The following is an 8,744-nucleotide window of genomic DNA, read 5'->3' as shown; positions in this document are numbered from 1 at the left end:
AGCATGCACACATGCATACACACACACACACACACACAGTGACTGGCCTTCTTCATAGCAACCTATCTCAGCTAACCTTTCCACAAAAGTGATTACAGCATCAATGTATTGTTCAGCTTCAGCCCTTTTAAGACCACTTGAACCCAAAGTCCCAATACACCCGCACACACCGCTGTTAACCCAGACCATGTGTTTGTTTACCCGTTGAAGTGGCGCCACCCTGTGGCCAAGTCATGAATGGTGTACAATCTCCAGTCCCATCAGCTTTGAAATGAAGGGATTCTTGGCTAATATTAATATTTTAATTGGATGGGATTCTGTATTTCTATTATGGGGCATAGTGTCAGGCTTTATTCATATTCTACCATTATTTCAGATTTCCACAATCCGAATTCACATCAAATGTAACCGTACTATATAATCAATTTACTTAAACCTTTTAACTCCAGACTCAGGAGTTTCTATTAAAGTTTTTCCATCCAGAACATTTTTAGGAGGGCTACTATGTTTAGGGGTTAAAATAACTGTGTGTGTGTGTGTGTGTGTGTGTGTGTGTGTGTGTGTGTGTTTGATATACTTGTCCTTCTGTGGGCACCGTGTCTATCTTACAGTAGCTCATGACCAGAAGCCTGGAGCCAATAGAAATTTAGTTTTCCCAGTATCTTACAGTTAGTGGTAGAACCAAGCCTGGATCTCCTTGTTACTAAGACCAATTCTGAGATTCTGTTTAAGTTTTCAGTGTTTCAGCTGCTAAAAATTATTCGTCTCATAATGCTCCTTCTACTCCTCAGAATAAGTGAGAAATATGCAGACTTCCAATCAGACAGACCTAGGTTTATATGCCAGCTTCAGGAGCAGGGCAGCTCGGGAAGATGCTAAACCAATCTGAGTCTTGCTTTTCTCTGTCTGTCAAGTAAAATTGAGATAATAACATGCACTTGAAAAAAAAAAACTGGTTAAATCTGAATAAGTTCTGTAGATTTGTACCAATGGCAATATATTTCCTGATACCGTCTGGTAGTTACATAAGATGTCGCCATTTAGGGAAGCTGGTGAAGAGAACTGGAGAAGGCAATGGCACCCCACTCCAGTACTCTTGCCTGGAAAATTCCACGGACGGAGGAGCCCGGTGGGCTGCAATCCATGGGGTCGCATGGAGTTGGACACGACTGAAGCGACTTAGCAGCAGCAGCAGTGAAGAGAACATGGAACGCTCTGTGCTGTTTTTCAACTTCTTGTGAGATTATGATTATTTCTCAATGAAAACATTTTTTGGCATTTACGTAATGAACTGACAAAGATAGAATCTCCAAAATATATTTTCAAATGTGAGTGCTTTCCTAGTGAATCATGGGAGAAACATTTATGTCATAATAGTGCTTGGTGGGGGTAGGGGGAAGTTCTATCGAATGGTACTCATGGTATGATTTATAACTATATTCTAGGAAAGGAAATTTATACCACATAGGACTGGAGGAACATACTTTGGAAAGTTAGTGGTATCCGCACACATATGGTCAATTAATCGTCAACAAAGGAGGCAAGAATATACAATGTAGAAAAGACAGTTTCTTTAGCAAGCATATTGGGAAAGTTGGACATCCCACACATAAATCAGTAAAGTTAGAACACTCCCTCACACTATACATACATATAAAAAAAATTAAAAATGGCTTAAAGACTTAAAGATGAAACCATAAAACTCCTAGAAGAAAACATAGGCAAAACACTCTCTGACATAAGTGATAGCAATGTTCTCTTAGGTCAGTCTCCCAAGGCAATAAGAAATTAAATAAATAAACAAATGGAATCTAATTCAACATATAAGCTTTTGCATAGCAAAGGAAACAATAAATAAAATGAAAAGACAACCTATAGACTGGGAAAAAAATATTTGCAAATGATGCGACTGACAAGGGCCTACTTTCCAAAATATACAAGCAGCTCAGTAACAACAAAGCAAACAACCCAATGGAAAAATGGGCCGAAGACTTAAGCAGACCTTGCTCCAAAGAAGACACCCAATAGGCACATGAAAAGATGCTCAACATTCACTAATTATTAGAGAAATGCAAATCAGAACTACAGTGAGGTTATCACCTCCAAACAGTCAGAATGACCATCATCAAAAAATCTCTGAGTAATAATTGCTGGAGAGGGTGTGGAGAAAAGGGAAAAGGGTGGAAAGGTACAGCCACTGTGGAAAACAGTATTGAGATTCCTCAGAAAAGTAAAATTCGAGTTACCAAATTGCCCAGCAATCCCGCTCCTGGGCCCATATCTGGAGAAAACTTTAATTTTAAAAGGTACATGCACCCTGGTGGTCATTGCAGTACTATTTACAATAGCCAAGACATGGAAAAGGTAGCAACCTAAATGTCCACTGACAACTGAACAGATAAAAAGAAAACGTGAGATAGATATAGATATAGATATGGATATATACATATGCCTGCAGGCTTGCTCAGTTGTGTCTGACTCTTTGCAACCCCATGAACTATAGCCCGCCAGGCTCTTCGTCCGTGAGATTCTCCAGGCAAGAATGCTGGAGTGGGTAGCCATTCCCTTCTCCAGGGGATCTTCCCAATCAGGGATCAAATCTGTGTCTTCTGCACTGGCTGGTGGATTCTTTACCACTGAGCCACCCGGGGAGCCCTATAATGGACTATTACTCAGCCACAAGAAAAAATGAAATAATACCATCTACAGCAACATGGACTGGACCTAGAGATTATCATATTAAGTGAGGCAAGTCACGCAGAGAAAGATAAATATCATATGATATCACACTTATATGTGAATTCTAAAAAATTATACAAATGAACTTATTTGATAAGCAGAAACAGACTCACAGACATAGAAAACAAACATAGTTACCACAGGGGAAAGGGGCAGGGGAGGGATGAATTAGGAGTTTGGGATTAGCAGATACAAACTACTATATGTAAAATAGATGAACAACAGGATCTACTGTATAGTACAGGGAAATATATTCAATATCTTGTAATAAACTGTAATGGAAAAGAATCCAAAAAAGAAGATATACATATGCATAACTGAATCATTTGACTGTACACCAGAAACTAACACAATATTGTAAATCAACTGTACCTCAAGTAAAAAAAAATTTTTTTAAGTTGGTGATGATTATCTCTGAGATGTAGAAATTTGTTTGATTCCTATCCACTTTATTGTGTTTTCCAGATTTTTTATGATGAATCTGACTTTTCTAATCAAGAAGTATTCTTCAATTTTTTTTCTTTTTTTTGGCTGCACGACTTATGGGATCTTAGCTCTTCAACCAGAGGAACTTGGCAGTGAATGCACAGAGTCATAACCACTGGACCGCGGGGGAATTCCTGGGAGGACACTTCATAGAAAGAAGAATAGACCGGAGCTGAACCAGAAAATCCAACATATGTTTGCCTGTCATTCTGGAAAGTATTGGTCATGGAGAGAGTCAAGGCAGCCTTTACTGTTTATTTTCCTTCTTCTTTTTTTTTTTTCAGACCATACTCATTTCAGCCTTCTTGGGGAAATTTAGAGCTCAAGTTTCAAGGAAGGACAGTGGAAAGGCAATCATGTATCTTATGTTGTTTACTAGACAAGGAATGTTACTCTGGCCAGGATTGCATCAGGCTTTCTGGAGGAGGCTGCCTTCTCCTCAGACTAGGAGGTGTCTGCACATGTGGCTGGAAACTCACCCCTACATCCTTCCACCTACTGGGCATTTCCTAAGCTGTTTCTGCCGGGAGAATCTCCCAGACCCATGGACATAGACACTGAGCAATCCCTCTTTTCTTTCCCCTATGGAATTCTGGCTGGTGCCTCTCCACTTGGGGTCCACAGGCATATTCTTGGGGGTTTATGAGTTCTGCCAAAAGCTTTGAATGTTCTGTTTTCACTTTTGGATTACATAAATGACCACACCAGAACCAACTGCCACTTCACCATATTAAATCTGCTTTTCCATTTGGATTAAGGTCATGTTCATGGCAGATGAATCAGTGTGCTATATCACTGAAGGCAAATGCTTCACCAGAGTTCAAGGAGAGAAAGATGGCAAGAGGATTGTGTGATCTTACAGGATGATGGACTTTGCAGCTCTCATCTTCTTCCCATCCAACTTGCAACAATGTTCATTAGCAGTTAAATGTGGTAAAAACAATAAAAGAATTTCGTTAAATACTTTAAAAAATATTTTTTGATTATATTTGGCAGAGTGCACAATTAAATTTGACTCATTAAAATAATAGATAGGTGGTTAAAAAGGAGTTTATTATTCAGAACAAAAAAAATCGACAGTGAAAATGTCAGCAACTCAAATAATGGTCCATTATCCAAAAAAAAAAAAAAAGTCAAGTTGAAAAAACATCTTTCTCCCAGTAAACCACACACCAGTGATTCACAGTAATCTAGTGTTGGTAAAACATCATCCATCACGTTGATTTAATGTTAATTTGAAGTTCATGACTTTTTGTTTGTATTTTTAAGTTTATTTTTGTTTAAAAGCTGGGGCAGCATATGAACTTTCTAAATAGGAAAATTTAACAGTTTTGTTTTTCTTCCCTGCTTTGGAAGGATTCAACAGTCTAGGAAGGGAGTCTCCCCCCACCCCCACCCCAAGCACAACCCCTTGGGGCAAATATTTCTGAATATTTCCCTTCCCTTTCCAGTAGTAGATGAAGAATGTGTCCTTCCAGCCCTCAGGGCGAGGAAAACTAGTTTTTCAGTGGGTAATGATTTAGTGTCCAGTTTAATTGACCTATCAAGGCTCTACCAGGAAAGGGAGAGAGACTAGGGCTTTTGTGCAAAGCGATTAAGTGGGAAGGGCTGCATGTGAAGCCCTGTTGAGTCCCCGGGGCCTTGCTGGAACCTCACCAGCTTCTCCTGAGAGGTTCTGGATACAGACGCCTCTGTGGTCTGCACGCAGGACCAATCAGGTTCCTGGCAGGGACAACGCCCAGCAATCCCACTGGACTGTGTTCTGTCCCTGATGACTATGCACTGCCGATGCCTTCTTGAAATGCCCCAGGAACTCTGGAGGCCCCAGGGTGGTATGCCTGGCCACCCAGATGCAGGGCTTGGGAAAAGGTCCATGGCTGTACTTAGTTGGGAAATGACAAACTCGAGTGGAGGCTTGCAACCTGGAGCAATGATTAGAGATGATCCAAGCACCAATAAACCTCATCAGAAAACACCCCCCAGGAGGGGGCACTGCCCCACCACTGGTGGGACACAGGCCAGGACACAAGGGAGCAGGCTTGGAGGTGCTGGAGAAATCTGGAGGCTGGGACGAACCGCAGCTCCAAGACAACTCGGACAAGGGCTTCAAGCAGGAGGAAAGACACCCCTCCTCTCTTCCTCCCTGCCAACCTTTCTCTAGATGGGCTGGACCCATCAGAAAGTCAGCTGGCAAGGCCTGCAATGTGGTTTTCAGAGTCCCATCCCCAGAGCGGGCAGATGGCAGCCTTGGGACTGAGAAACACTAGGCTGGTGACCACCAAGCCATGTTTAAGGCCAGGGAGGAGTTAACTGGATGAAGCTGTGTTTCATCCAGTACCCTGAGCCACAAGCCACAGAAGCCACGGATTGAAACTGAAAAGGAACCGACCAGAGACTCACAGGACTGGCTTGAGAACCAAAATTAGAAATTGGTCCAGAAATACTGGCAGGATCACAGCCCAGAACCAGACCAGAAAGGACACTGCTGCCATCTAGCATCTTATGTTGCTGCCCTGGTGTGGTAGATTCTGTTATTTTCTTTTTTGGGGGTTGTGCTGGGTCTTTGTTGCTTCATGCAGACTTTCTCTAGTTGCAGAGAGCAGGGGGCTACGCTTTGGTTGCAGTGCGCAGGCTTCTTACTGCTATGGAGCACAGGCTTCAGGCGCATGACCTTTAGAAGCTCAGCACGCAGGCTATGTAGCTGCAGCACATCAGCTCAGTACTTGTGGTGAAAGTGGAAGTAAAGTATTAGTTGCTCCGCCATATCCGACTCTTTGCGACCCCACAGACTGTAGCCTGCCAGGCTTCTCTGTCCATGGGATTCTCCAGGCAAGAATACTGGAGTGTGTTGCGATTCCCTTCTCCAGGGGATCTTCCCTACTCAGGGATCAAACCTGGGTCTCCTGCATTGCAGGCAGATTCTTTACCATCTGAACCACCAGGGACGCTCTCAGTAGTTGTGGTACCCAGGCTTAGTTGCTCTGCGGCACGTGGAATCTTCCCAGACCAGGAATTGAACCTGTGTCCCCTGCATTGGCAGATGGATTCTCATCCACTGTACCACCAGGGAAGCCCAGTTCTGTTATTTTCCAGGAGAATTCCTTCGGCCCTCTTCCACCCTATGCATGCCCGCCCTGCTGATTTGTGGCTTGGTTGTGTGACCTGCACAGACACATGGAATTTGAGAAAGTTGATGGTGTGCCCTTTCTGAGCAGTGTTTCTGCCCCGCTCTTGAGCTCCTGCCTTCTTGTACGAGAAGAGCCTCCTCCAGGGAGCTGCTGTTCCTCCAGCCCAAGCTCTATAAAAGCATGGAGTACTCCTGATCCCAGCCAACATCTTGGAGCCCAGCCCGTGGGCTCCCAGGAGAAACCAGCCAAGGCACAGTCTACCAACAGTCCAGCCACAGCACCATGAATGAGAAACCCATGCTTGGGGCTGTTGGAAACCACTGAGATTAGTTGGGTGCGGGTGGTACTTGTTGAGGCTTTCCTGGTGGCTCAGACACCAGTAAAGAATCTGCCTGCAATGCAGGAGACCTGGGTCCGATCCCTGAGTTGGGAAGATCCTCTACCCATGGAGGAGGGCATGGCAACCCACTCCAGTGTTCTTGCCTGGAGACTCCCCATGGACAGAGGAGCCTGGTGGGCTACAGTCCATGGGGTCGCAAAAGGTCGGACACGACTGAGCGACTAAGCACCCGGTACTTGTTACCCTTGCCTATGTGCTTGCTCACTTGCTCAGTCGTGTTTGACTCTTTTTGATCCCATGGACCGTAGCCCACCAGGGTTCTCTGTCCATGGAATTTCCCAGGCAAGAATACTGGAGTGGGTTGCCATTTCCTCCTCCAGGGGATCTTCCTGACCTAGGGATCGAATCTGCATCTCCTGCATTGGCAGATGGATTCTTTACCAGTGAGCCACCTGGGAAGCCCAATATTTGTTACCAGTAGGAGCTGACAAATACACATGACCAGCTAGAAGAATTTCTCTTCCTGTGATTCTTTACAAAAGAACTCCAGCTCCAGATACAAAATCCTCTGTGGGGGTGTCCACTAGCAAAGCTCAGGTCACACACCTGTGTGTACCTGGCAGGGAGACTGGGAAAGTGCGTATCAGGTGTTCTCAGACTCTATAAAAGTGGATGGGTTCCATATCCTTTGCATTCTAATCAGACTCAGGGTTGGGGCTCTGAATTGAATAGGGTCTTCCAAGAATTCATGTCCACCTGGAATCTCAGAACGTGATCTTACTTGAAATAGCGATTTTGCAGATATAAAAGAAAAGGAGGTGACAGAGGATGAGATGGCTGGATAGCATCACTGATTCGACAGACAGGAGAGCTTGAGCAAGCTCCGGGAGATGGTGAAGGACAGGGAAGCCTGGTGAACAACAACAAGAAGATGTAATTGGTTAGAATAAGGTCATACTGGATTAGGTGGGCCCTAATCCAATGACTGGTGTTCTTATAAGATAAGAAAACTAAGACACAGAGAAATACATGGAGAGAAGGCCATGTGATGATAGAGGCAGAGATTGGGTGATATATCTACAAGCAAGGACCGCTGAAGACTGCTGGACACCACCAGAAGCTAAAGAGAGGCATGCGGCTTCCCTGGTGGCTCAGTGAAGGAGCCAGCTGCCAGTGCAGGAAACACGGGTTCAATTCCAGGTCCGAGAGGATCCCACAAGCTGCAGAGCAGCTAGGCCCAACTAAGCCACCCCTGCCAAGCCAGTGCTCTAGGCCTGAGAAAACCCTAGAGCCCGTGCTCCACAACAAGAGAAACCACTGCAGTGAGAAGCCCATCACCACAACTAGTCCAGCCCTCACTTTGCAGAACCAGAGAAAGCCCGCACAGCAACGAAGATCCAGCACAACAGAAAATGAAAATAAATACTTTTTTTTTTTAAAAGAGAGAGAGACAGGCATGCAACTGATCCTTCTCTGAAGGCTTCAGAGAGCTGGCACTACAGACTCCTTGCTTTTGACTTTTCGCCTCCAGACTGTGAGAGAATCCGTTTCTGTTGTTTTAGGACATTGTTCCAGCTATCCTAGGAAACTAAGTGAAAGTGAAAGTCACTCAGTCCGACTCTTTGCGACCCCACGGACTATACAGTCCATGGAATTCTGCAGGCCAGAATACTGGAGTGGGTAGCCTTTCCTTCTCCAGGGGATCTTCCCAACCCAGGGATCCCAACCCAGGGATCTTCCCAACCTAGAGATCGAACCCGGGTCTCCCGCATTGCAGGTGGATTCTTTACCAACTGAGTCACAAGGGAAGACCAATTATACTGGAGTGGATAGCCTATCCCTTCTCCAGTGGATCTTCCTGACCCAGGAATTGAACCAGGGTCTCCTGTACTTCAGGCAGATTCTTTACCAACTGAGCTGTCAGGGAATGCAGTGGGCAAATCCTCATCCAGGAAGGAGGTACAACGCTCCCCACCAAAGGTGAATCCCCTTTTCTCATACTTACCTCAGTAATACTCTGAAACAATAATTCAAGCAGAGAATTCTTCAGT

At 44.6% G+C, this 8,744-nt stretch overlaps 1 protein-coding gene across 1 annotated transcript in view; it reads right to left on the bottom strand.

The window, feature by feature from the left end:
* GON7 (GON7 subunit of KEOPS complex) overlaps nt 1-8,744 on the bottom strand; it is a 73,000-nt gene that overhangs the window by 28,550 nt on the left and 35,706 nt on the right. The window lies entirely within an intron of this gene.

The sequence above is a fragment of the Odocoileus virginianus genome, chromosome 16, assembly GCF_023699985.2.
Source record: "Odocoileus virginianus isolate 20LAN1187 ecotype Illinois chromosome 16, Ovbor_1.2, whole genome shotgun sequence".
NCBI lineage: Eukaryota > Metazoa > Chordata > Mammalia > Artiodactyla > Cervidae > Odocoileus > Odocoileus virginianus.
The sequence above is the reverse complement of the archived record's forward strand: the minus strand, read 5'-3'. Positions and strand labels throughout refer to the sequence as shown.